General features: G+C 36.6%; 1 long non-coding RNA gene across 1 annotated transcript in view; it reads left to right on the forward strand.

Annotated features, from left to right (window-relative positions):
- The window catches only part of LOC103809180, a 40,649-nt gene extending 34,889 nt beyond the window's left edge, over nt 1–5,760 (forward strand). The window contains exons 2-3 of the long non-coding RNA XR_624794.1: nt 4,649–4,783; nt 5,585–5,760. This is a non-coding gene — a long non-coding RNA (uncharacterized LOC103809180). The remainder of the gene's footprint in view (nt 1–4,648; nt 4,784–5,584) is intronic.
- Nucleotides 5,761–6,000: the final 240 nt, after the last annotated feature.

The following is a 6,000-nucleotide window of genomic DNA, read 5'->3' on the forward strand; positions in this document are numbered from 1 at the left end:
ATTTTTCTTTCTGAGGTTATAAGCTAAATATGGGGACAATTCATGTGGGGTTGCTTCTAGAAGTTTTAGTCATGCCTTTTTCATTTCCTATTCCATATTTTGCAGTTTTCTCTTTTATGATCTTTCTAAAGAATGATTTATTGTATTTTAGGGATTTGGCAGCACACAGTCCTGACTGTTGTCCTCAGAATGAGTAACATAGCTCTTCTGCTGCTTTCTTGTCTTTTTTTTATTGATCATTTTAGGTTTTTGTTGCTTGGTTTGCCAGTAATCCATTGCAAATTCACCTTACCATGACTTGGAAAAAGATGTGTAGGTCATTGGTAAAGTCGCTAATTAGGTAATGTTCTTAAACAGATCTTAAATGACTGCTCAGCATTAATAGGCTTATTAGCAGAAATTCTGGTCTGATCTATAGACACAGTTGTGAGTTGCCTTTAGGTATTTGATGCCCCCCTGCTTGCACATAGAATGACACTGAATGCAGGAGTTAGGGCAGTCTCTGTGGTAGGGTTATGTTCATGGAACAGACCAAAGCTGTAACCAGAAGAACTAGGGGGAGGATGTGAGTGTTTGCTTTAAAGTGTGGGGAAGCCTTCCTTAATGGTGCAATAGTTCTTGCGTGTTTCTGGAACAGAATGGCTCTTTAGGCTTGGAGTAAAAATTCAAGTGAATTAGTGTGTGCAAGGTGTAAATTGTCAAAGTGTAGTAGATTTTAAGTTAGTAAATGTTCCTGCCTGGTTTTGGATTCTGCAGTGTGGAAAGAACAGCATTTTAGATCGTTGGTGTTGTGTTGTATTCTGTGTCTGAATCAAGTAAAACAAGCTGTGTTTGATCACCAAGCATAAACGTAACATATTGGGAAAGAAACACTGGATTTTTACTGCAAATCAGTCTACAATGGGCAAGATGTTTCCAGTACAAAAATCACACATCTAGAAAACTGTAATTTGTATCTGGAAGCAGCCATAGGTTATGTTCGATGGAGGCAGGCATGTTTCCCTCCTTCCCTCCAAGGAATGACTACAGCACAAATCCCACTCTCTTGTCTTGCACCTTGGAAACAAGTCTTTCTAATGCTTCGTTTGCATGACATTGTGTTATGTTGCTGTTGGCAATGATAAACTTGGTTTTCCTGGTTCCTCTTCAAATTCATACTCAATGTCTTAATTAAAATGTTGTGGTCTGTTTGTCTCTATACTAGATTTGTGCTAGTACTTGGAGGCATAGAGCATTTCTTATCTAGAAGTTTGAACATCTTCCTGCTCAGTCAGTCCCTTGAGAAGACACTACTTCTAAAAAGCTTACAAACGTTGTGGGGAGGGAAGGAAGACCTAGTCTTTGCTGGCTGAAACTTTTTTTTTTGCTGAAATAGGTATTAAATGAATATTTTAGTTATGTGTGCAACTGTTAGTACTTTGATTTTATAATGATATTATCAACATGAAAGAAATAATAGAATATTTGGAAAGAAGTAAAGTTACAGAGGTGGAAGCTACAGATTGTCAGAAGTGCATGTAGGAAGCGAGGCTTCTTTCTTCTCTGTAGAGCACCATGCCAGTTTGATAAGTTTATGAGGGATGGTTCATGATTTCCAAAAATTTTCGGAGACTGGAGAAAACATGGTCCTGTATTAATCCCAGTCATTAGAAATGCTTCACCAGAAGTTTCTAAACTTTCTGTGCTTTGACTAGGGGAATCACCTTAGGTGATTTTTGTCTCTCTGATGAAAGTCTAGTTAGACGTCCCAGGTTCCTTATTGTAGACTCTGTAATTGTAGACTTGGTAAATAATAAATGACTTTTCTGAGTATTTCTGAGTCCAGAGCTGTGAAAGCTGAGCAGAATTAATTTTTTTCTTGAAACTTCTCCTTGATCACTATGGTGTGCTGTGGTTATTAGGTGTTACAGCTGAGAGCAGAATGATGTTGCCATTTGGTGTCAAAGAAATGTAGAAAAGGAGGGACATGATTATGGTATGTTTTCCTAATACCTTCCTATTTTCTTTTTGAATAGTTGGAAACAATGGAGGAAGTGTTCATCCTGTCTGACAGGCGTTCTAGAAAGAAATATCTTATTACTACCAACAGTTGCTTCTTCATATGAATTGAAATATAATTGTTCATGATATGATCATGTATTGAGGGTTTGTGGATTTTTTGAAGGCCAAGTTGTTAAGCTTTCCGAACTTCCCATCATGAATCCTAACTGCTGGCTGGGTGAAGACAAGTGCACTGGTTTATTTGAGCTATGCTTTGCTGATGGTCATGAATATCATGACTGGACAGTAAACAGGACAAATATACCCTTGTTTTAGTGAAGATTATAGAAAATAAATGCCTTTGATAGTGCTGTCATATCTGGCTGAAATTGAACGAGTGCAGAAGTCTTTTGGTGAGGGAATAGAACTGAACAGAAATAGAGTTTTCAGAGAGGATGCTAAAAGTGTATGCTATGCATGTAACTAACATGGAAAGTTTGTCTCAGTGAAGAGAAGTTGTCCAGGGTAATGCTTCTAAAAGTGGATTCCATTATGAAAATGATTTAGTTTTAAAAGTACTTAGTCTTCAGTATGGAAGTGAGAGAAATGTATTGGACATCACACCTAGTATTTTGAGGCATAAAAGAGTTGCTGAAAGATGGAAACAGCAAGAAGATACTGATTTTGAGAGGACTTAAAAGATGGGGGTCAAATTATGAACTGGATTTGCTTTGGCTGTAATATTGGCTGGTACTAGTAGTATTTTATAATCTTTGTTTTGGAATAGGCAGAAGATGAAGAAAGCAGATTTCAGGTTTTATTGGGTTTTTTGTAGCACAATGACCTCTATTTGCACAAGTTTCCAGGAAGTTTGAGTAGGCAGAAATGCCTACAGATATCCTAGCTGCATTTTACAAATCAATGCCATAGATCAAAGGGGATTTTCAGCTTCAAAAGAAATTTACCCTGGGCAAGAACAGGAATGAGGATCTGTTCATGGGACTGAAACTGGTAGCTGATCTTTCAGATTGAGTACCTATGGGGTGTTGTCTTGGAAGGCACACAAATGGGTTTCAGTGAGCATTCTTTGAGCCTGAAGCTTTCCTGGATAGCAAATTAGGGAAAAGCTGGGCACACCTTGAAGACAGAAGACAGGTTTAATTTTGATAAGAAAGTACACGTAGAATGTGATATCTGCTTTGAGACTGGAGGATGCTTTACGAAGTGCTGTGTGTCCCTTTGGATGCAGCTTCTGTCTTCCTATCTTGGGAAGTACCTTTTATTAAAAAATTATTTTAATATCTTACCAGAAAAAAATACATGTCAAGAAGTCTGCGAAATGATTTTATGTGCGCTGCCAAATACTCTTCAGTGTTTAAGAACTGGAACAGGCACAGTGAACTAAGCAGAATTACCAGGTTTAATGTTAAATCTTCTGTTTCCTATAACCTTTTTAGGATTTTCTCATTGCTAGTTAATATATATTAAAGGTTGTTCTTTTGGTTAAGACTTTGAGAGATTTTTTCAAAAAAATAATTCACACTGTAGGTAATATATTAAGTTTTTTGAATGTGTGTAACTATCTTGAAATATGTATCAAACTGCTTTAATTTTTTTTTAACCTGATATTCCATAATACTTTCCTTGCATAATTATGGAATTTGGAACAAATTCCATGTTACACACACGAGGAAACAGTTCCATAATTCTACTAATGTTTGCATAATTAGCAAGCTCCTTGCCAATTTTAACTGACAAATTCCAAGTCACATCTGCATGAGGGGGGAAAAAAACCCATAAAAAATTGTAACTTCTGTTAGTTTTTCCTTTCATACTTCTTACAGGTGCTGAAACTATTTATTTCTAATTTGCAAGTAAATTTATGTGTTTTTTTTCTGATCGGCAGTGCTGTACAGAATAGGAGGGTTGGCTTCCTCCACCTATGCTCTGGGGCTGTTTTGGGGGGCTGCACTTGAGCTCTGCCAACATACCTCAGTCTTGGCTTGTGAGATCCCCTGCTGCTTCTGCCGTGGTTCTAGGCAGCTCTTCAGAAGTGACTGCCAACAGCACTGATTTCTTCCAAGTGGTGCAGTAGTTTTCTGGTGCTCACACATGGGGGCTGAGGAAAGACCACCAAAACTTATTTCCACTTGTGACCTAAGGCAAGGTTTGAACTCCAGTTTCCGTTGAAAAATGGCAAGTGTGCTGTTGGCCTTCTGTGCTGTTCAGCTGCATGGATTTAATGCTTTACATTGCTACTGAGTAAAATGTTGTTGTCTAAATGAAGGCTGAAAACACTTAGTCATTTTAAAATCCTGAAATCAAATGGCCATAATAAAAACATGAAGGAGAATAGTTGACATGGCCCTTATAAAGTGAAAAGTGTATATATATGTGTATATATATATATTTATTATTCCAGTTTCTAAGTGGCCTTGTGTCTTTTCCTCGTGGTATCTATACATATTTCATGCATATCTGTTTGTAGTCAAAAGCCCATATGCAGCATTCTCTCACTTTCTTTTAAAAACTGTGAATCACAACAAAAATGCTGTAAGAATATCTAAGGTAGATAATTAAAGTATAATTAAGTTTTAATGCCTTGGTGAAGGAATATAAAAATATTTAAATTCAACAGGCTAGTACATTTGCAGTTTTCTTTTATTAGGTGTGAAATCTAAGAATCCCCTGCCAACTCTTGAGGGCTCAATCCAGAATGTTGAATTGAAGTACTGCAGCACATCATTGGTCAAATGTGCCTCTGGGACCGTGGGATCAATAAAAATTTGTGCCAAAGCCCCAGGTATGTGCAGCTGGACCATGTAAAACTTTATTGCCTGTATAGGAGAATTGGCCTTGCATTTTACAAGGAGAGTTACTGAAACAAGAATTTACTCATTGTTCCTATGAATCAGAGTGGGTTTTTTGTATTCTGTTTTGGGGATTTTTGTTATTATTAAGTATGTCATGATGATCCAGTCTGGCCCCAGTACAGTCAATTTTTACACTGAGTAAGAAAATAAAGACAATAAGAGACAAATATTGATCTAAAAGCACTGAAGAAAGAGGAATAACACTGTTGCACTTTGCTTTATTTGTAACAAAATATTGATGTATTCTGTTGATTGTTTAATGTCTCATTTTCCATTAATGCTACAAGCATGTACTTTGCTGGTGAAGCTTTTGAGGCCCCTGATGAACAGTTTTTTTCATTTCTGTAATAGAATTTTGCTGGAAGAACATGCAGAAACTTCTGAATGCCTATGACAAAATAGGAAGCTAATGTCAAGAGCATTAAAAGTGTAGTAACTCTAAATTGAGTGCATGGTTTCATCTATAATCTATCTTAGATCATGTTATAAAATTGGGAATGAAGTTAGTATTTTTAAGATAATTGATTACTTTATTTAAAATCCTCCTGGATATCAAGGCATTTACAAGATAAACATTAAGGTAGTTTTTCAGTAGTTTATATGATACTGCTCTTCTACTTCCTCTTTGTACTCACAATGTTAATAGCTGTTCTCTTTGGACTAGTGAATGTTTGTGTTGAAAATTTGTCTTATTACATTAAAAGCTGTAAGGATTCTAATCTTCATCTTAGGTGACGGTGGAAAGGAGAAGCTGATTCCTTTAATTCAAGGCCCTTCTGATACCAGAGACTTACACAGCAGTAAATGGCTCAATGAGAGTAGAAAGCCAGAATCTCTGCTAGCTCCAGATTTGGTAGCCTTTACAATCCAAATTCCACAGTGTATGGACTACTGCCATAATTCTGGTAAGTACAAAACTCTTGTTAAGCTGGTATCACATTGCATTTTTCCTATCCAATGTAATTTTCTAAAGAGGGGCTTGATATAAAATGTGCCAAATGTCAAAGTATCTTTTTCACATGCTACGCACATTATGACTTCACTTTAGCTCACTGTGAGACAAAAAAACCCCTAAAAGCTGCATTTTGATGTATGTCTTCTTCAATAAGGAATGCTTCATTGCCTTTGGTTGCCTTTGAAATTACTT

Source organism: Acanthisitta chloris, unplaced genomic scaffold (genome assembly GCF_000695815.1).
Source record: "Acanthisitta chloris isolate BGI_N310 unplaced genomic scaffold, ASM69581v1 scaffold11209, whole genome shotgun sequence".
In the NCBI taxonomy this organism is placed as follows: domain Eukaryota; kingdom Metazoa; phylum Chordata; class Aves; order Passeriformes; family Acanthisittidae; genus Acanthisitta; species Acanthisitta chloris.